This window comes from Vespula vulgaris, chromosome 21 (assembly GCF_905475345.1).
Source record: "Vespula vulgaris chromosome 21, iyVesVulg1.1, whole genome shotgun sequence".
In the NCBI taxonomy this organism is placed as follows: Eukaryota; Metazoa; Arthropoda; class Insecta; order Hymenoptera; family Vespidae; genus Vespula; species Vespula vulgaris.
The window spans coordinates 4035001-4060000 of NC_066606.1; the positions used below are offsets into that span (position 1 = coordinate 4035001).

At 27.0% G+C, this 25000-nt stretch overlaps 2 long non-coding RNA genes across 7 annotated transcripts in view; both read left to right on the plus strand.

The window, feature by feature from the left end:
- Positions 1-9175, plus strand: part of LOC127071442 (uncharacterized) — a 41506-nt gene extending 32331 nt beyond the window's left edge. For both annotated transcript variants that reach the window (XR_007785053.1, XR_007785054.1), the window contains one exon: positions 8267-9175. This is a non-coding gene — a long non-coding RNA (uncharacterized LOC127071442). The remainder of the gene's footprint in view (positions 1-8266) is intronic.
- A 3713-nt stretch (positions 9176-12888) lies between these two features.
- LOC127071443 (uncharacterized) overlaps positions 12889-25000 on the plus strand; it is a 28835-nt gene continuing 16723 nt past the window's right edge. For all 5 annotated transcript variants that reach the window (XR_007785059.1, XR_007785056.1, XR_007785055.1 and 2 more), the window contains exons 1-2: positions 12889-13799; positions 24650-25000. The exon at positions 24650-25000 is cut by the window's right edge and continues 1526 nt beyond it. This is a non-coding gene — a long non-coding RNA (uncharacterized LOC127071443). The remainder of the gene's footprint in view (positions 13800-24649) is intronic.

A 25000-nucleotide genomic window follows, 5' to 3' on the forward strand; every position in this document is an offset into this window, starting at 1 on the left:
ATAATAATAACAATAATAACAACAACAATAATATGCAGAAGAAGAAGAAGAAGAAGAATAAAGTATCTTGGTATATTCAATTTTGCTTTCTTGTTCTTATGTAGTATATGTATCTAGTACAATGTAAATTTTAATGTGGGATTTCATTTAAACGTGTCATTTAATGCGTATTATGATTAATATGCATTATTCATACACATATCAACGTATGTGTATTTAAATGAATATAGAATTTATACCTCGTTGACAAATTAAATCTACAATATTGAAATAAGGGTGTCACGATCAGGTACACGCATCACGTTCGATCGTCGACGATCTTTCTATATATAAAATATATCGATACCAAACGATATTACATTTGTTAAAATGCATATACGTATTACGTACATACGCGTACACGTGCATACAGAAAAATGAAGAAAAAAATAGCAAAACAGTGCGAGGAAGAGACAAAGAGAGAGAGAGAGATGAAAGTACATTGTTTTCAAGGAAGGGCGTCTGTCCTAACGAACGGAGTTTTCGATGAGGTCTCGTATTTTTCTATTCCTGTTGCTTTCTTTTATTTTTTGATTTTGATTAATTGACTAATTAAATTATAAAAATTTTAATATATATATATATATATATATATATATATATATATATATATACATATATATTACACTGAAAGAAAAAGAGAATGTTTATACCATTTATTAGCTGACGTATAGAAAGCATATCTTATTACAATGTTTATTTGTTTCTATATAAGCTGAAATATCTAAATACACTTTACGTTATTTACTTTCTGTCGAATATCGTATGAGATCAGTCTTTCGGCAACCACCGAGCTGGAAAATTGGAAATAAACTCTAATACAATCTTTTATTCGTTTGTCGTTAACGTTACGACTTTTGATAAAAGATTTCAATACTTCGGATAATAGTTAAAATGCCTTTCAACTGGCCGTAGATAACAAAGCTCTTAACAAATGTATCAACGTAAGATGTAATACCACTGACTAAGAAATTCATCAATTATAGTCGACTATTGTCATTTTTCGATGCAAGATGTAAGTCGTATTTGCATTGATAGGCAGATGAATACGTATATGATAATGTTTTTTTATAAACCCTGAGTTACTCATTTCTGATACAGATTCAGATATATACAGATATCTATATATATTATATATTATATATTATATATATATAAATATATATACAGAGAGAGAAAGAGAGAGAGAGAGAAAGAAAAAGGGTAAAGGAATCGAGAATTTGAATAAAACAAAGAACGATATCGAGATTAAATTGAAAAGAAACTTTGTTAGCTCTTGACAAAAAGGCATTCGATAAGGAAGCATTAGCCCTCCAAAGTACAATTATATCAAAAACCCATTCAAATTAAAGAAGATTACATATGTATCTGATTATGATACCTTATATTTCTTATTATTCATATAAAATAAAAGAAAAAGAAAAAAAAACAGTTATGAAGAATAAGAAAGAAATCTCATCTTTATTTCCCAATATCTTCAATTATGATAGATTTCTAAATACAATAAGGATAATAATAACAATAATAACAACAACAAAAATATGAAGAAGAAGAAGAAGAAGAAGAATAAAGTATCTTGGTATATTCAATTTTGCTTTCTTGTTCTTATGTAGTATATGTATCTAGTACAATGTAAATTTTAATGTGGGATTTCATTTAAACGTGTCATTTAATGCGTATTATGATTAATATGCATTATTCATACACATATCAAGGTATGTGTATTTAAATGAATATAGAATTTATACTTCGTTGACAAATTAAATTTACAATATTGAAATAAGGGTGTCACGATCAGGTACACGCATCACGTTCGATCGTCGACGATCTTTCTATATATAAAATATATCGATACCAAACGATATTACATTTGTTAAAAGGCATATACGTATTACGTACATACGCGTACTCGTGCATACAGAAAAATTAAGAAAAAAATAGCAAAATAGAGCGAGGAAGAGAGAGAGAGAGAGATGAAAGTACATTGTTTTCTAACAAACGGAGTTTTCGATGAGGTCTCGTATTTTTCTATTCCTGTTGCTTTCTTTTATTTTTTGATTTTGATTAATTAACTAATTAAATTATAAAAATTTTAATATGTATATATATATATATATATATATATATATATATATATATAATATTATTACACTGAAAGAAAAAGAGAATGTTTATACCATTTACTAGCTGACATATACAAAGCAAAAATTATTACAATGTTTATATGTTTCTATATAAGGTGAAATATCTAAATACACCTTATGTTATGTACTTTCTGTCGAATATCGTATGAGATCAGTCTTTCGGCAACCACCAAGGTGGAATGTTGGAAGATCCCATATAAACATACGTTTGTAAATAGATACATATGTACATAACTAGATACATAATATACACACCCACGCACACATACACAAAGTATATAGTAGTCTTTCCTTGGGTATTGCTTGAGATTTATTATATTGTGTAGACAGTAACGAGCAACCTTTCTTCTGCAATGAGCCAAACTTAAATATCTGATATTGTTATTGATAGAATTCATTATGAACTAAAAATGTTTAAATTGATTAAATAGAAATTAATACTTGATAGAAAAAGAAAAAATTACACATTATTGAAGGGTATTTGTTATTTTCGCCATCAATTTACAATGAAATGTTTTCTATAATCCTATTGATTTTTTATTAGCAATACTTTTAATGTGTACGCATAAATGTATGTATATATATCTTTGTAATGGCACGAAATCTATTAGTTGTTTATTTTTAATTAGATATATGATTCTACTTCTCGTTAATAAACTTTACATTATTATATTGGAAAATACAATGGAAGATATCGAATTAAACTCTAATACAATCTTTTATTCGTTTGTCGTTAACGTTAAGACTTTTGATAAAAGATTTCAATACTTCGGTTAATAGTTAAAATGCCTTTCAACTGGCCGTAGATAACAAAACTCTTCACAAATGTATCAACGTAAGATGTAATACCACTGATTAAGAAATTCACTAATTATAGTCGACTATTGTCATTTTTCGATGCAAGATGTAAGTCGTAATTGCATTGAGGCGTATATGAATATGTATATGATAATGTTTTTTTATAAACCCTGAGTTTATTTCTGATACAGATTGAGATATATACAGATATATATATATATATATATATATATATATATATATATATATATTATATATAATATGTATATATATATACAGAGAGAGAGAGAGAGAGAGAGAAAGAAAGGGTAAACGAATCGAGAATTTGAATAAAACAAAGAACGATATCGAGATTAAATTGAAAAGAAACTTTGTTAGCTCTTGACAAAAAGGCATTCGATAAGGAAGCATTAGGCGTCCAAAGTACAATTATATCAAAGACCTATTCAAATGAAAGACGATTACATAGGTATCTTATTATGATACCTTATACTTCTTATTATTCATATAAAAGAAAAGAAAAAGAAAAAAAAAACAGATAAGAAGAATAAGAAAGAAATCTCATCTTTATTTCCCAATATCTTCAATTATGATAGATTTCTAAATACAATAAGGATAATAATAACAATAATAACAACAACAATAATATGCAGAAGAAGAAGAAGAAGAAGAATAAAGTATCTTGGTATATTCAATTTTGCTTTCTTGTTCTTATGTAGTATATGTATCTAGTACAATGTAAATTTTAATGTGGGATTTCATTTAAACGTGTCATTTAATGCGTATTATGATTAATATGCATTATTCATACACATATCAAGGTATGTGTATTTAAATGAATATAGAATTTATACCTCGTTGACAAATTAAATTTACAATATTGAAATAAGGGTGTCACGATCAGGTACACGCATCACGTTCGATCTTCGACGATCTTTCTATATATAAAATATATCGATACCAAACGATATTACATTTGTTAAAAGGCATATACGTATTACGTACATACGCGTACACGTGCATACAGAAAAATTAAGAAAAAAATAGCAAAACAGAGCGAGGAAGAGAGAGAGAGAGAGATGAAAGTACATTGTTTTCTAACAAACGGAGTTTTCGATGAGGTCTCGTATTTTTCTATTCCTGTTGCTTTCTTTTATTTTTTGATTTTGATTAATTAACTAATTAAATTATAAAAATTTTAATATATATATATATATATATATATATATATATATATAATATTATTACACTGAAAGAAAAAGAGAATGTTTATACCATTTACTAGCTGACATATACAAAGCAAAAATTATTACAATGTTTATATGTTTCTATATAAGGTGAAATATCTAAATACACCTTATGTTATTTACTTTCTCTCGAATATCGTATGAGATCAGTCTTTCGGCAACCACCAAGGTGGAATGTTGGAAGATCCCATATAAACATACGTTTGTAAATAGATACATATGTACATAACTAGATACATAATATACACACCCACGCACACATACACAAAGTATATAGTAGTCTTTCCTTGGGTATTGCTTGAGGTTTATTATATTGTGTAGACAGTAAGGAGCAACCTTTCTTCTGCAATGAGCCAAAATTAAATATCTGATATTGTTATTGATAGAATTCATTATGAACTAAAAATGTTTAAATTGATTAACAAAGAAATTAATACTTAATAGAAAAAGAAAAAATTACACATTATTGAAGGGTATTTGTTATTGTCGGCATCAATTTACAATGAAATGTTTTCTATAATTCCATTGATTTTTTATTAGCAATACTTTTAATGTGTACGCATAAATGTATGTATATACATTTGTGTAATGGAACGAAATCTATTAGTTGTTTATTTTTAATTAGATATATGATTCTACTTCTCGTTAATAAACTTTACATTATTATATTGGAAGATACAATGGAAGATATCGAATTAAACTCTAATACAATCTTTTATTCGTTTGTCGTTAACGTTAAGACTTTTGATAAAAGATTTCAATACCTCGGTTAATAGTTAAAGTGCCTTTCAACTGGCCGTAGATAACAAAGCTCTTCACAAATGTATCAACGTAAGATGTAATACCACTGATTAAGAAATTCACTAATTATAGTCGACTATTGTCATTTTTCGATGCAAGATGTAAGTCGTATTTGCATTGATACGCAGATGAATACGTATATGATAATGTTTTTTTATAAACCCTGAGTTTATTTCTGATACAGATTGAGATATATACAGATATATATATATATATATATATATATATATATATATATATATATTTTATATATAATATGTATATATATATATACAGAGAGAGAAAGAGAGAGAGAGAGAGAGAGAGAGAGAAAGAAAGGGTAAACGAATCGAGAATTTGAATAAAACAAAGAACGATATCGAGATTAAATTGAAAAGAGACTTTGTTAGCTCTTGACAAAAAGGCATTCGATAAGGAAGCATTAGGCGTCCAAAGTACAATTATATCAAAAACCCATTCAAATTAAAGAAGATTACATATGTATCTGATTATGATACCTTATATTTCTTATTATTCATATAAAAGAAAAGAAAAAGAAAAAAAAAACAGTTAAGAAGAGTAAGATAGAAATCTCATCTTTATTTCCCAATATCTTCAATTATGATAGATTTCTAAATACAATAAGGATAATAATAACAATAATAACAACAACAATAATATGCAGAAGAAGAAGAAGAAGAAGAATAAAGTATCTTGGTATATTCAATTTTGCTTTCTTGTTCTTATGCAGTATATGTATCTAGTACAATGTAAATTTTAATGTGGGATTTCATTTAAACGTGTCATTTAATGCGTATTATGATTAATATTTATTATTCATACACATATGAATGTATGTATATTTAAATGAATATAGAATTCATACCTCGTTGACAAATTAAATTTACAATATTGAAATAAGGGTGTCACGATCAGGTACACGCATCACGTTCGATCGTCGACGATCTTTCTATATATAAAATATATCGATACCAAACGATATTACATTTGTTAAAAGGCATATACGTATTACGTTCATACGCGTACACGTGCATACAGAAAAATTAAGAAAAAAATAGCAAAATAGAGCGAGGAAGAGAGAGAGAGAGAGAGAGATGAAAGTTCATTGTTTACGAGGAAGGATGTCTGTCCTAACAAACGGAGTTTTCGATGAGGTCTCGTATTTTTCTATTCCTGTTGCTTTCTTTTATTTTTTGATTTTGATTATTTAACTAATTAAATTATTAAAATTTTAATATATATATATATATATATATATATACACATATATATATATATATAATATTATCACACTGAAAGAAAAAGAGAATGTTTATACCATTTACTAGCTGACGTATACAAAGCAAATCTTATTACAATGTTTATATGTTTCTATATAAGCTGAAATATCTAAATACAACTTATGTTATTTACTTTCTGTCGAATATCGTATGAGATCAGTCTTTCGGCAACCACCGAGTTGGAAACTTGAAAGATCCCGTTTAAACATACGTTTGTAAATAGATAGATATGTATATATGTACATATGTACATAACTAGACACAATATACACACCCACACACACATACACAAAGTATATAGTAGTCTTTCTCTTGGGTATTGCTTGAGATTTTATTATATTGTATAGACAGTAACCAGCAACCTTTGTTCTGCAATGAGCCAAAATTAAATATCTGATATTGTTATTTATAGAATTCATTATGAACTAAAAATGCTTATATTGATTAAAAAAGGAATTAATGCTTGATAGAAAAAGAAAAAATTACACATTATTGAAGGGTATTTGTTATTTTCGGCATCAATTTACAATGAAATGTTTTCTATAATTCCATTGATTTTTTATTAGCAATACTTTTAATGTGTACGCATAAATGTATGTATATATATTTTTGTAATGGAACGCAATCTATTAGTTGTTTATTTTTAATTAGATATGTGATTCTACTTCTCGTTAATAAACTTTACATTATTATATTGGAAGATACATTGGAAGATATTGAAATAAACTCTAATACAATCTTTTATTCGTTTGTCGTTAAAGTTACGAGTTTTGATAAATGATTTCGATACTTCCGTTAATAGTTAAAATGCGTTTCAACTGGCCGTAGATAACAAAGCTCTTCACAAATGTATCAACGTAAGATGTAATACCAGTGATTAAGAAATTCACTAATTAGAGTCGACTATTGTCGTTTTTCGATGCAAAATCTAAGTTGTAATTGCATTGATACGTACATGAATACGTATATGATAATGTTTTTTTATAAACCCTGAGTTACTCATTTCTGATACAGATTCAGATATATACAGATATATATATGTATTATATATTATATATAATATGTATATATATATACAGAGAGAGAGAGAGTGAGAGAGAGAGGGTGAGAGAGAGAGAGAGAGAGAAAGAAAGGGTAAACGAATCGAGAATTTGAATGAAACAAAGAACGATATCGAGATTAAATTGAAAAGAAACTTTGTTAGCTCTTGACAAAAAGGCATTCGATAAGGAAGCATTAGCCGTCCAAAGTACAATTATATCAAAGACCTATTCAAAGGAAAGACGATTACATAGGTATCCTATTATGATACCTTATACTTCTTATTATTCATATAAAAGAAAAGAAGAAGAAAAAAAACAGTTAAGAAGATTAAGAAAGAAATTTCATGTTTATTTCCCAATATCTTCAATTATGATTGATTTATAAAGACAATAAGAATAATAATAACAATAATAATAACAACAATAATATGAAAAAGAAGAAGAAGAACAAAGTATCTTGGTATATTCAATTTTGCTTTCTTGTTCTTAGGTGGTATATGTAGCTAGTACAATGTAAATTTTAATGTGGGATTTCAATTAAACGTCATTTAATGCGTATTATGATTAATATGCATTATTCATACACATATGAATGTATATATATTTAAATGAATATCGAATTTATACCTCGTTGACAAATTAAATTTACAATATTGAAATAAGGGTGTCACGATCAGGTACACGCATCACGTTCGATCGTCGACGATCTTTCTATATATAAAATATATCGATACCAAACGATATTACATTTGTTAAAAGGCATATACGTATTACGTACATACGCGTACACATGCATACAGAAAAATTAAGAAAAAAATAGCAAAATAGTGCGAGGAAGAGAGAGAAAGAGAGAGATGAAAGTTCATTGTTTACGAGGAAGGACGTCTGTCCTAACAAACGGAGTTTTCGATGAGGTCTCGTATTTTTCTATTCCTGTTGCTTTCTTTTCTTTTTTTGATTTTGATTAATTAACTAATTAAATTATAAAAATTTAAATATATATATATATATCTATATATATAATATTATTACCCTGAAAGAAAAAGAGAATGTTTATAGCATTTACTAGCGGACGTATACAAAGCAAATCTTATTACAATGTTTATATGTTTCTATATAAGCTGAAGTATCTAAATACACCTTATCTTATTTAATTTTGGTCGAATATCGTATGAGATCAGTCTTTCGGCAACCACTGAGTTGGAAACTTGAAAGATCCCGTATGAACATACGTTTGTAAATAGATAGATATGTATATATGTACATATGTACATAACTAGTCACAATATACACACCCACACACTCATACACAAAGTATATAGTAGTCTTTCTCTTGGGTATTGCTTGAGATTTTATTATATTGTATAGACAGTAACGAGCAACCTTTGTTCTGCAATGAGCCAAAATTAAATATCTGATATTGTTATTGATAGAATTCATTATGAACTAAAAATGTTTAAATTGATTAGAAAAGAAATTAAAACTTGATAGAAAAAGAAAAAATTTTATATTATTGAAGGGTATTTGTTATTTTCTGCATCAATTTACAATGAAATGTTTTCTATAATTCCATTGATTTTCTATTAGCAATACTTTTAATGTGTACGCATAAGTGTATGTATATATATTTTTGTAATGGAACGAAATCTATTAGTTGTTTATTTTTAATTAGATATATGATTCTACTTCTGGTTAATAAACTTTACATTATTATATTGGAAGATACAATGGAAGATATCGAATTAAATTCTAATACAATCTTTTATTCGTTTGTTGTTAACGTTACGACTTTTGATAAAAGATTTCACTACTTCGGTTAATAGTTAAAATGCCTTTCAACTGGCCGTAGATAACAAAGCTCTTCACTAATGTATCAACGTAAGATGTAATACCACTGATTAAGAAATTCACTAATTATAGTCGACTATTGTCATTCTTCGATGCAAAATGTAAGTTGTAATTGCATTGATACGTACATGAATACGTATATGATAATGTTTTTTTATAAACCCTGAGTTACTCATTTCTGATATAGATTGAGATATATACAGATATATATATATATATTATATATTATATATTATGTATTATGTATATATAAATACAGAGAGAGAGAGAGAGAGAGAGAGAGAGAGAGAGAGAGAAAGAGGAAGGGTAAACGAATCGAGAATTTTGAATAAAACATAGAACGATATCAAGATTAAATTGAAAGGAAACTTTGTTAGCTTCTTGACAAAAAGGCACTCTATAAGGGAAACATCAGCCATCCAAAGTACAATTATATCAAAGACCTATTCAAAGGAAAGACGATTACATAGGTTTCCGATTATGATACCTTATACTTCTTATTATTCATATAAAAGAAAAGAAGAAGAAAAAAAACAGTTAAGAAGATTAAGAAAGAAATTTCATGTTTATTTCCCAATATCTTCAATTATGATTGATTTATAAAGACAATAAGAATAATAATAACATTAATAATAACAACAATAATATGAAAAAGAAGAAGAAGAACAAAGTATCTTGGTATATTCAATTTTGCTTTCTTGTTCTTATGTGGTATATGTAGCTAGTACAATGTAAATTTTAATGTGGGATTTCAATTAAACGTCATTTAATGCGTATTATGATTAATATGCATTATTCATACACATATATATATTTATATACACGTATATATATTTAAATGAATGTCGAATTTATACCTCGTTGACAAATTAAATTTACAATATTGAAATAAGGGTGTCACGATCAGGTACACGTATCACGTTCGATCCTCGACGATCTTTCTATATATAAAATATATCGATACCAAACGATATTACATTTGTTAAAAGGCATATACGTATTACGTACATACGCGTACACGTGCATACAGAAAAATTGAGAAAAAAATAGCAAAATAGAGCGAGGAAGAGAGAGAGAGAGAGATGAAAGTTCATTGTTTACGAGGAAGGACGTCTGTCGTAACAAACGGAGTTTTCGATGAGGTCTCGTATTTTTCTATTCCTGTTGCTTTCTTTTATTTTTTGATTTTGATTATTTAACTAATTAAATTATTAAAATTTTAGTATATATATATATATATATATATATATATATATATATATAATATTATCACACTGAAAGAAAAAGAGAATGTTTATACCATTTACTAGCTGACGTATACAAAGCAAATCTTATTACAATGTTTATATGTTTCTATATAAGCTGAAATATCTAAATACAACTTATGTTATTTACTTTCTGTCGAATATCGTATGAGATCAGTCTTTCGGCAACCACCGAGTTGGAAACTTGAAAGATCCCGTTTAAACATACGTTTGTAAATAGATAGATATGTATATATGTACATATGTACATAACTAGTCACAATATACACACCCACACACTCATACACAAAGTATATAGTAGTCTTTCTCTTGGGTATTGCTTGAGATTTTATTATATTGTATAGACAGTAACGAGCAACCTTTCTTCTGCAATGAGCCAAAATTAAATATCTGATATTGTTATTGATAGAATTCATTATGAACTAAAAATGCTTATATTGATTAAAAAAGGAATTAATGCTTGATAGAAAAAGAAAAAATTACATATTATTGAAGGGTATTTGTTATTTTCGGCATCAATTTACAATGAAATGTTTTCTATAATTCCATTGATTTTTTATTAGCAATACTTTTAATGTGTACGCATAAATGTATGTATATATATTTTTGTAATGGACCGAAATCTATTAGTTGTTTATTTTTAATTAGATATATGATTCTACTTCTCGATAATAAACTTTTCATTATTATATTGGAAGACACAATGGAAGATATCGAATTAAACTCTAATACAATCTTTTATTCGTTTGTCGTTAACGTTAAGAATTTTGATAAAAGATTTCAATTCTTCGGTTAATAGTTAAAATGCCTTTCAAATGGCCGTAGATAACAACGCTCTTCACAAATGTATCAACGTAAGATGTAATACCACTGATTAAGAAATTCACTAATTATAGTCGACTATTGTCATTCTTCGATGCAAAATGTAAGTTGTAATTGCATTGATACGTACATGAATACGTATATGATAATGTTTTTTTATAAACCCTGAGTTACTCATTTCTGATACAGATTGAGATATATACAGATATATATATATATATTATATATTATATATTATGTATATATAAATACAGAGAGAGAGAGAGAGAGAGAGAGAGAAAGTGGAAGGGTAAACGAATCGAGAATTTTGAATAAAACATAGAACGATATCGAGATTAAATTGAAAGGAAACTTTGTTAGCTTCTTGACAAAAAGGCACTCTATAAGGGAAACATCAGCCATCCAAAGTACAATTATATCAAAGACCTATTCAAAGGAAAGACGATTACATAGGTATCCTATTATGATACCTTATACTTCTTATTATTCATATAAAAGAAAAGAAGAAGAAAAAAAACAGTTAAGAAGATTAAGAAAGAAATTTCTTGTTTATTTCCCAATATCTTCAATTATGATTGATTTATAAAGACAATAAGAATAATAATAACAATAATAATAACAACAATAATATGAAAAAGAAGAAGAAGAACAAAGTATCTTGGTATATTCAATTTTGCTTTCTTGTTCTTATGTGGTATATGTAGCTAGTACAATGTAAATTTTAATGTGGGATTTCAATTAAACTTCATTTAATGCGTATTATGATTAATATGCATTATTCTTACACATATGAATGTATATATATTTAAATGAATGTCGAATTTATACCTCGTTGACAAATTAAATTTACAATATTGAAATAAGGGTGTCACGATCAGGTACACGTATCACGTTCGATCCTCGACGATCTTTCTATATATAAAATATATCGATACCAAACGATATTACATTTGTTAAAAGGCATATACGTATTACGTACATACGCGTACACGTGCATACAGAAAAATTAAGAAAAAAATAGCAAAATAGAGCGAGGAAGAGAGAGAGAGAGAGAGAGATGAAAGTTCATTGTTTACGAGGGAGGACGTCTGTCCTAACAAACGGAGTTTTCGATGAGGTCTCGTATTTTTGTATTCCTGTTGCTTTCTTTTATTTTTTGATTTTGATTAATTAACTAATTAAATTATAAAAATTTTAATATATATATATATATATATATATATATATATATATATATATAATATTATTACACTGAAAGAAAAAGAGAATGTTTATACCATTTACTAGCTGACGTATACAAAGCAAATCTTATTACAATGTTTATATGTTTCTATATAAGCTGAAATATCTAAATACAACTTATGTTATTTACTTTCTGTCGAATATCGTATGAGATCAGTCTTTCGGCAACCACCGAGTTGGAAACTTGAAAGATCCCGTTTAAACATACGTTTGTAAATAGATAGATATGTATATATGTACATATGTACATAACTAGACACAATATACACACCCACACACTCATACACAAAGTATATAGTAGTCTTTCTCTTGGGTATTGCTTGAGATTTTATTATATTGTCTAGACAGTAACGAGCAACCTTTGTTCTGCAATGAGCCAAAATTAAATATCTGATATTGTTATTTATAGAATTCATTATGAACTAAAAATGCTTATATTGATTAAAAAAGGAATCAATGCTTGATAGAAAAAGAAAAAATTACACATTATTGAAGGGTATTTGTTATTTTCGGCATCAATTTACAATGAAATGTTTTCTATAATTCCATTGATTTTTTATTAGCAATACTTTTAATGTGTACGCATAAATGTATGTATATATATTTTTGTAATGGAACGAAATCTATTAGTTGTTTATTTTTAATTAGATATATGATTCTACTTCTCGTTAATAAACTTTACATTATTATATTGGAAGATACATTGGAAGATATTGAAATAAACTCTAATACAATCTTTTATTCGTTTGTCGTTAAAGTTACGACTTTTGATAAATGATTTCGATACTTCGGTTAATAGTTAAAATGCGTTTCAACTGGCCGTAGATAACAAAGCTCTTCACAAATGTATCAACGTAAGATGTAATACCAGTGATTAAGAAATTCACTAATTAGAGTCGACTATTGTCATTTTTCGATGCAAAATGTAAGTTGTAATTGCATTGATACGTACATGAATACGTATATGATAATGTTTTTTTATAAACCCTGAGTTACTCATTTCTGATACAGATTCAGATATATACAGATATATATATGTATTATATATTATATATAATATGTATATATATATACAGAGAGAGAGAGAGAGAGAGAGAGAGAAAGAAAGGGTAAACGAATCGAGAATTTGAATGAAACAAAGAACGATATCGAGATTAAATTGAAAAGAAACTTTGTTAGCTCTTGACAAAAAGGCATTCGATAAGGAAGCATTAGCCGTCCAAAGTACAATTATATCAAAGACCTATTCAAATGAAAGACGATTACATAGGTATCTTATTATGATACCTTATACTTCTTATTATTCATATAAAAGAAAAGAAGAAGAAAAAAAACAGTTAAGAAGATTAAGAAAGAAATTTCATGTTTATTTCCCAATATCTTCAATTATGATTGATTTATAAAGACAATAAGAATAATAATAACAATAATAATAACAACAATAATATGAAAAAGAAGAAGAAGAACAAAGTATCTTGGTATATTCAATTTTGCTTTCTTGTTCTTATGTGGTATATGTAGCTAGTACAATGTAAATTTTAATGTGGGATTTCAATTAAACGTCATTTAATGCGTATTATGATTAATATGCATTATTCATACACATATGAATGTATATATATTTAAATGAATGTCGAATTTATACCTCGTTGACAAATTAAATTTACAATATTGAAATAAGGGTGTCACGATCAGGTACACGTATCACGTTCGATCCTCGACGATCTTTCTGTATATAAAATATATCGATACCAAACGATATTACATTCGTTAAAATGCATATACGTATTACGTACGTACGCGTACACGTGCATACAGAAAAATTAAGAAAAAAATAGCAAAATAGAGCAAGGAAGAGACAGAGAGAGAGAGATAGATGAAAGTTCATTGTTTTCTAGGAAGGACGTCTGTCCTAACGAACGAAGTTTACGATGAGGTCTCGTATTTTTCTATTCCTGTTGCTTTCTTTTATTTTTTGATTTTGATTAATGGACTAATTAAATTATAAAAATTTTAATATATATATATATATATATATATATATATATATATATATATATATTACACTGAAAGAAAAAGAGAATGTTTATACCATTTATTAGCTGACGTATACAAAGCAAATCTTATTACAATGTTTATATGTTTCTATATAAGCTGAAGTATCTAAATACACCTTATCTTATTTACTTTTGGTCGAATATCGTATGATATCAGTCTTTCCGCAACCACCGAGGTGGAATGTTGGAAGATCCCATATAAACATACGTTTGTAAATAGATACATATGTATATATGTACATATGTACATAACTAGATACATAATATACACACCCACACACACATACACAAAGTATATAGTAGTCTTTCTCTTGGGTATTACTTGAGATTTTATTATATTGTATAGACAGTAACGAGCAACCTTTGTGCTGCAAGGAGCCAAAATTACATGTCTGATATTGTTATTGATACAATTCATTATGAACTAAAAATGTTTAAATTGATTAGAAAAGAAATTAAAACTTGATAGAAAAAGAAAAAATTTTACATTATTGAAGGGTATTTGTTATTTTCTGCATCAATTTACAATGAAATGTTTTCTATAATTCCATTGATTTTCTATTAGCAATACTTTTAATGTGTACGCATAAGTGTATGTATATATATTTTTGTAATGGAACGAAATCTATTAGTTGTTTATTTTTAATTAGATATATGATTCTACTTCTGGTTAATAAACTTTACATTATTATATTGGAAGATACAATGGAAGATATCGAATTAAATTCTAATACAATCTTTTATTCGTTTGTTGTTAACGTTACGACTTTTGATAAAAGATTTCACTACTTCGGTTAATAGTTAAAATGCCTTTCAACTGGCCGTAGATAACAAAGCTCTTCACTAATGTATCAACGTAAGATGTAATACCACTGATTAAGAAATTCACTAATTATAGTCGACTATTGTCATTCTTCGATGCAAAATGTAAGTTGTAATTGCATTGATACGTACATGAATACGTATATGATAATGTTTTTTTATAAACCCTGAGTTACTCATTTCTGATACAGATTGAGATATATACAGATATATATATATATATATTATATATTATATATTATGTATATATAAATACAGAGAGAGAGAGAGAGAGAGAGAGAGAAAGAGGAAGGGTAAACGAATCGAGAATTTTGAATAAAACATAGAACGATATCAAGATTAAATTGAAAGGAAACTTTGTTAGCTTCTTGACAAAAAGGCACTCTATAAGGGAAACATCAGCCATCCAAAGTACAATTATATCAAAGACCTATTCAAAGGAAAGACGATTACATAGGTATCCTATTATGATACCTTATACTTCTTATTATTCATATAAAAGAAAAGAAGAAGAAAAAAAACAGTTAAGAAGATTAAGAAAGAAATTTCATGTTTATTTCCCAATATCTTCAATTATGATTGATTTATAAAGACAATAAGAATAATAATAACAATAATAATAACAACAATAATATGAAAAAGAAGAAGAAGAACAAAGTATCTTGGTATATTCAATTTTGCTTTCTTGTTCTTATGTGGTATATGTAGCTAGTACAATGTAAATTTTAATGTGGGATTTCAATTAAACGTCATTTAATGCGTATTATGATTAATATGCATTATTCATACACATATATATATTTATATACACGTATATATATTTAAATGAATGTCGAATTTATACCTCGTTGACAAATTAAATTTACAATATTGAAATAAGGGTGTCACGATCAGGTACACGTATCACGTTCGATCCTCGACGATCTTTCTATATATAAAATATATCGATACCAAACGATATTACATTTGTTAAAAGGCATATACGTATTACGTACATACGCGTACACGTGCATACAGAAAAATTGAGAAAAAAATAGCAAAATAGAGTGAGGAAGAGAGAGAGAGAGAGATGAAAGTTCATTGTTTACGAGGAAGGACGTCTGTCCTAACAAACTGAGTTTTCGATGAGGTCTCGTATTTTTCTATTCCTGTTGCTTTCTTTTATTTTTTGATTTTGATTATTTAACTAATTAAATTATTAAAATTTTAATATATATATATATATATATATATATATATATATATATATATATAATATTATCACACTGAAAGAAAAAGAGAATGTTTATACCATTTACTAGCTGACGTATACAAAGCAAATCTTATTACAATGTTTATATGTTTCTATATAAGCTGAAATATCTAAATACAACTTATGTTATTTACTTTCTGTCGAATATCGTATGAGATCAGTCTTTCGGCAACCACCGAGTTGGAAACTTGAAAGATCCCGTTTAAACATACGTTTGTAAATAGATAGATATGTATATATGTACATATGTACATAACTAGTCACAATATACACACCCACACACTCATACACAAAGTATATAGTAGTCTTTCTCTTGGGTATTGCTTGAGATTTTATTATATTGTATAGACAGTAACGAGCAACCTTTGTTCTGCAATGAGCCAAAATTAAATATCTGATATTGTTATTGATAGAATCCATTATGAACTAAAAATGCTTATATTGATTAAAAAAGGAATTAATGCTTGATAGAAAAAGAAAAAATTACATATTATTGAAGGGTATTTGTTATTTTCGGCATCAATTTACAATGAAATGTTTTCTATAATTCCATTGATTTTTTATTAGCAATACTTTTAATGTGTACGCATAAATGTATGTATATATATTTTTGTAATGGAACGAAATCTATTAGTCGTTTATTTTTAATTAGATATATGATTCTACTTCTCGTTAATAAACTTTACATTATTATATTGGAAGATACATTGGAAGATATTGAAATAAACTCTAATACAATCTTTTATTCGTTTGTCGTTAAAGTTACGACTTTTGATAAATGATTTCGATACTTCGGTTAATAGTTAAAATGCGTTTCAACTGGCCGTAGATAACAAAGCTCTTCACAAATGTATCAACGTAAGATGTAATACCAGTGATTAAGAAATTCACTAATTAGAGTCGACTATTGTCGTTTTTCGATGCAAAATCTAAGTTGTAATTGCTTTGATACGTACATGAATACGTATATGATAATGTTTTTTTATAAACCCTGAGTTACTCATTTCTGATACAGATTCAGATATATACAGATATATATATGTATTATATATTATATATAATATGTATATATATATACAGAGAGAGAGAGAGAGAGAGAGAGAGAGAAAGAAAAAGGGTAAAGGAATCGAGAATTTGAATAAAACAAAGAACGATATCGAGATTAAATTGAAAAGAAACTTTGTTAGCTCTTGACAAAAAGGAATTCGATAAGGAAGCATTAGCCGTCCAAAGTACAATTATATCAAAAACACATTCAAACTAAAGAAGATTACATATGTATCTGATTATGATACCTTATATTTCTTATTATTCATATAAAAGAAAAGAAAAAGAAAAAAAAACAGTTAAGAAAAGTAAGAAAGAAATCTCATCTTTATTTCCCAATATCTTCAATTATGATTGATTTCTAAATACAATAAGGATAATAATAACAATAATAACAACAACAATAATATGAAGAAGAAGAAGAAGAAGAATAAAGTATCTTGGTATATTCAATTTTGCTTTCTTGTTCTTATGTAGTATATGTATCTAGTACAATGTAAATTTTAATGTGGGATTTCATTTAAACGTGTCATTTAATGCGTATTATGATTAATATGTATTATTCATACACATATGAATGTATGTATATTTAAATGAATATAGAATTTATACCTCGTTGACAAATTAAATTTACAATATTGAAATAAGGGTGTCACGATCAGGAACACGCATCACGTTCGATCGTCGACGATCATTCTATATATAAAATATATCGATACCAAACGATATTACATTTGTTAAAATGCATATACGTATTACGTACATACGCGTACACGTGCATACAGAAAAATTAAGAAAAAAATAGCAAAACAGTGCGAGGAAGAGACAAAGAGAGAGAGAGAGAGATGAAAGTACATTGTTTTCAAGGAAGGGCGTCTGTCCTAACGAACGGAGTTTTCGATGAGGTCTCGTATTTTTCTATTCCTGTTGCTTTCTTTTATTTTTTGATTTTGATTAATTGACTAATTAAATTATAAAAATTTTAATATATATATATATATATATATATATATATATATATTACACTGAAAGAAAAAGAGAATGTTTATACCATTTATTAGCTGACGTATACAAAGCAAATCTTATTACAATGTTTATTTGTTTCTATATAAGCTGAAATATCTAAATACACTTTACGTTATTTACTTTCTGTCGAATATCGTATGAGATCAGTCTTTCGGCAACCACCGAGCTGGAAAATTGGAAATAAACTCTAATACAATCTTTTATTCGTTTGTCGTTAACGTTACGACTTTTGATAAAAGATTTCAATACTTCGGATAATAGTTAAAATGCCTTTCAACTGGCCGTAGATAACAAAGCTCTTCACAAATGTATCAACGTAAGATGTAATACCACTGACTAAGAAATTCATTAATTATAGTCGACTATTGTCATTTTTCGATGCAAGGTGTAAGTCGTATTTGCATTGATAGGCAGATGAATACGTATATGATAATGTTTTTTTATAGACCATGAGTTACTCATTTCTGATACATATTGAGATATATACAGATATCTATATATATTATATATTTTATATTATATATATATAAATATATATACAGAGAGAGAAAGAGAGAGAGAGAGAAAGAAAACGGGTAAAGGAATCGAGAATTTGAATAAAACAAAGAACGATATCGAGATTAAATTGAAGAGAAACTTTGTTAGCTCTTGACAAAAAGGCATTCGATAAGGAAGCATTAGCCCTCCAAAATACAATTATATCAAAAACCGATTCAAATTAAAGAAGATTACATATGTATCTGATTATGATACCTTATATTTCTTATTATTCATATAAAATAAAAGAAAAAGAAAAAAAAAACAGTTATGAAGAATAAGAAAGAAATCTCATCTTTATTTCCCAATAACTTCAATTATGATAGATTTCTAAATACAATAAGGATAATAATAACAATAATAACAATAACAAAAACATGAAGAAGAAGAAGAAGAAGAAGAATAAAGTATCTTGGTATATTCAATTTTGCTTTCTTGTTCTTATGTAGTATATGTATCTAGTACAATGTAAATTTTAATGTGAGATTTCATTTAAACGTGTCATTTAATGCGTATTATGATTAATATGCATTATTCATACACATATCAATGTATGTGTATTTAAATGAATATAGAATTTATACCTCGTTGACAAATTAAATTTACAATATTGAAATAAGGGTGTCACGATCAGGAACACGCATCACGTTCGATCGTCGACGATCTTTCTATATATAAAATATATCGATACCAAACGATATTACATTTGTTAAAAGGCATATACGTATTACGTACATACGCGTACACGTGCATACAGAAAAATTAAGAAAAAAATAGCAAAATAGAGCGAGGAAGAGAGAGAGAGAGAGATAAAGTTCATTGTTTACGAGGAAGGACGTCTGTCCTAACAAACGGAGTTTTCGATGAGGTCTCGTATTTTTCTATTCCTGTTGCTTTCTTTTATTTTTTGATTTTGATTAATTAACTAATTAAATTATAAAAAGTTTAATATATATATATATATATATATATATAATATTATTACACTGAAAGAAAAAGATAATGTTTATACCATTTACTAGCTGACGTATACAAGGCAAATCATATTACATTGTTTATTTGTTTCTATATAAGCTGAAATATCTAAATACACTTTACGTTATTTACTTTCTGTCGAATATCGTATGAGATCAGTCTTTCGGCAACCACCGAGCTGGAAAATTGGAAATAAATTCTAATACAATCTTTTATTCGTTTGTCGTTAACGTTACGACTTTTGATAAAAGATTTCACTACTTCGGTTAATAGTTAAAATGCCTTTCAACTGGCCGTAGATAACAAAGCTCTTCACAAATGTATCAACGTAAGATGTAATACCACTGATTAAGAAATTCACTAATTATAGTCGACTATTGTCATTTTTCGATGCAAGGTGTAAGTCGTATTTGCATTGATACGCAGATGAATACGTATATGATAATGTTTTTTTATAAACCCTGAGTTACTCATTTCTGATACAGATTGAGATATATACAGATATATATATATATATATATATATATATATATATATATATTATATATTATATATTATGTATATATAAATACAGAGAGAGAGAGAGAGAGAGAGAGAAAGAGGAAGGGTAAACAAATCGAGAATTTTGAATAAAACATAGAACGATATCGAGATTAAATTGAAAGGAAACTTTGTTAGCTTCTTGACAAAAAGGCACTCTATAAGGGAAACATCAGCCATCCAAAGTACAATTATATCAAAAACCCATTCAAATTAAAGACGATTACATATGTATCCGATTATGATACCATATATTTCTTATTATTCCTATAAAAGAAAAGAAAAAGAAAAAAAAACAGTTAAGAAAAATAAGAAAGAAATCTCATCTTTATTTCCCAATATCTTCAATTATGATTGATTTATAAAGACAATAAGAATAATGATAAAAATAATAATAACAACAAAAATATGAAGAAGAAGAAGAAGAAGAAGAATAAAGTATCTTGGTATATTCAATTTTGCTTTCTTGTTCTTATGTAGTATATGTATCTAGTACAATGTAAATTTTAATGTGGGATTTCATTTAAACGTGTCATTTAATGCGTATTATGATTAATATGCATTCTTCATACACATATCAACGTATGTGTATTTAAATGAATATAGAATTTATACCTCGTTGACAAATTAAATTTACAATATTGAAATAAGGGTGTCATGATCAGGTACACGCATCACGTTCGATCGTCGACGATCTTTCTATATATAAAATATATCGATACCAAACGATATTACATTTGTTAAAATGCATATACGTATTACGTACATACGCGTACACGTGCATACAGAAAAATTAAGAAAAAAATAGCAAAACAGTGCGAGGAAGAGACAAAGAGAGAGAGAGAGATGAAAGTACATTGTTTTCAAGGAAGGGCGTCTGTCCTAACGAACTTTGTTTTCGATGAGGTCTCGTATTTTTCTATTCCTGTTGCTTTCTTTTATTTTTTGATTTTGATTAATTGACTAATTAAATTATAAAAATTTTAATATATATATATATATATATATATATATATATATATATATTACACTGAAAGAAAAAGAGAATGTTTATACCATTTATTAGCTGACGTATAGAAAGCAAATCTTATTACAATGTTTATTTGTTTCTATATAAGCTGAAATATCTAAATACACTTTACGTTATTTACTTTCTGTCGAATATCTTATGAGATCAGTCTTTCGGCAACCACCGAGCTGGAAAATTGGAAATAAACTCTAATACAATCTTTTATTCGTTTGACGTTAACGTTACTGCTTTTGATAAAAGATTTCAATACTTCGGATAATAGTTAAAATGCCTTTCAACTGGCCGTAGATAACAAAGCTCTTAACAAATGTATCAACGTAAGATGTAATACCACTGACTAAGAAATTCATTAATTATAGTCGACTATTGTCATTTTTCGATGCAAGATGTAAGTCGTATTTGCATTGATAGGCAGATGAATACGTATATGATAATGTTTTTTTATAAACCCTGAGTTACTCATTTCTGATACAGATTGAGATATATACAGATATATATATATATATATATATATATATATATATATATTATATATTATATATTATGTATATATAAATACAGAGAGAGAGAGAGAGAGAGAGAGAAAGAGGAAGGGTAAACAAATCGAGAATTTTGAATAAAACATAGAACGATATCGAGATTAAATTGAAAGGAAACTTTGTTAGCTTCTTGACAAAAAGGCACTCTATAAGGGAAACATCAGCCATCCAAAGTACAATTATATCAAAAACCCATTCAAATTAAAGACGATTACATATGTATCCGATTATGATACCATATATTTCTTATTATTCCTATAAAAGAAAAGAAAAAGAAAAAAAAACAGTTAAGAAAAATAAGAAAGAAATCTCATCTTTATTTCCCAATATCTTCAATTATGATTGATTTATAAAGACAATAAGAATAATGATAACAATAATAATAACAACAAAAATATGAAGAAGAAGAAGAAGAAGAAGAAGAAGAAGAATAAAGTATCTTGGTATATTCAATTTTGCTTTCTTGTTCTTATGTAGTATATGTATCTAGTACAATGTAAATTTTAATGTGGGATTTCATATAAACGTGTCATTTAATGCGTATTATGATTAATATGCATTCTTCATACACATATCAACGTATGTGTATTTAAATGAATATAGAATTTATACCTCGTTGACAAATTAAATTTACAATATTGAAATAAGGGTGTCATGATCAGGTACACGCATCACGTTCGATCGTCGACGATCTTTCTATATATAAAATATATCGATACCAAACGATATTACATTTGTTAAAATGCATATACGTATTACGTACATACGCGTACACGTGCATACAGAAAAATTAAGAAAAAAATAGCAAAACAGTGCGAGGAAGAGACAAAGAGAGAGAGAGAGATGAAAGTACATTGTTTTCAAGGAAGGGCGTCTGTCCTAACGAACTTTGTTTTCGATGAGGTCTCGTATTTTTCTATTCCTGTTGCTTTCTTTTATTTTTTGATTTTGATTAATTGACTAATTAAATTATAAAAATTTTAATATATATATATATATATATATATATATATATATAATATTATTACACTGAAAGAAAAAGAGAATGTTTATACCATTTACTAGCTGACGTATACAAAGCAAATCTTATTACAATGTTTATATGTTTCTATATAAGCTGAAATATCTAAATACAACTTATGTTATTTACTTTCTGTCTAATATCGTATGAGATCAGTCTTTCGGCAACCACCGAGGTGGAATGTTGGAAGATCCCATACAAACATACATTTGTAAATAGATACATATGTGTTTATGTACATATGTACGTAACTAGATACATAATATACACACCCACACACACATACACAAAGTATACAGTAGTCTTTCTCTTGGGTATTGCTTGAGATTTTCTTATATTGTATGGACAGTAACGAGCAACCATTGTTCTGCAATGAGCCAAAATTAAATATCTGATATTGTTATTGATACATTATGAACTAAAAATGTTTAAATTGATTAAAAAGAAATTAATACTTGATAGAAAAAGAAAAAATTACACATTATTGAAGGGTATTTGTTATTTTCGGCATCAATTTACAATGAAATGTTTTCTATAATTCCATTGATTTTCTATTAGCAATACTTTTAATGTGTACGCATAAGTGTATGTATATATATTTTTGTAATGGAACGAAATCTATTAGTTGTTTATTTTTAATTAGATATATGATTCTACTTCTGGTTAATAAACTTTACATTATTATATTGGAAGATACAATGGAAGATATCGAATTAAACTCTAATACAATGTTTTATTCGTTTGTCGTTAACGTTAAGACTTTTGATAAAAGATTTCAGTACTTCGGTTAATAGTTAAAATGCCTTTCAACTGGCCGTAGATAACAAAGCTCTTCACTAATGTATCAACGTAAGATGTAATACCACTGATTAAGAAATTCACTAATTATAGTCGACTATTGTCATTCTTCGATGCAAAATGTAAGTTGTAATTGCATTGATACGTACATGAATACGTATATGATAATGTTTTTTTATAAACCCTGAGTTACTCATTTCTGATACAGATTGAGATATATACAGATATATATATATATATTATATATTATATATTATGTATATATAAATACAGAGAGAGAGAGAGAGAGAGAGAGAGAGAGAAAGTGGAAGGGTAAACGAATCGAGAATTTTGAATAAAACATAGAACGATATCGAGATTAAATTGAAAGGAAACTTTGTTAGCTTCTTGACAAAAAGGCACTCTATAAGGGAAACATCAGCCATCCAAAGTACAATTATATCAAAGACCTATTCAAAGGAAAGACGATTACATAGGTATCCTATTATGATACCTTATACTTCTTATTATTCATATAAAAGAGAAGAAGAAGAAAAAAAACAGTTAAGAAGATTAAGAAAGAAATTTCATGTTTATTTCCCAATATCTTCAATTATGATTGATTTATAAAGACAATAAGAATAATAATAACAATAATAATAACAACAATAATATGAAAAAGAAGAAGAAGAACAAAGTATCTTGGTATATTCAATTTTGCTTTCTTGTTCTTATGTGGTATATGTAGCTAGTACAATGTAAATTTTAATGTGGGATTTCAATTAAACGTCATTTAATGCGTATTATGATTAATATGCATTATTCATACACATATGAATGTATATATA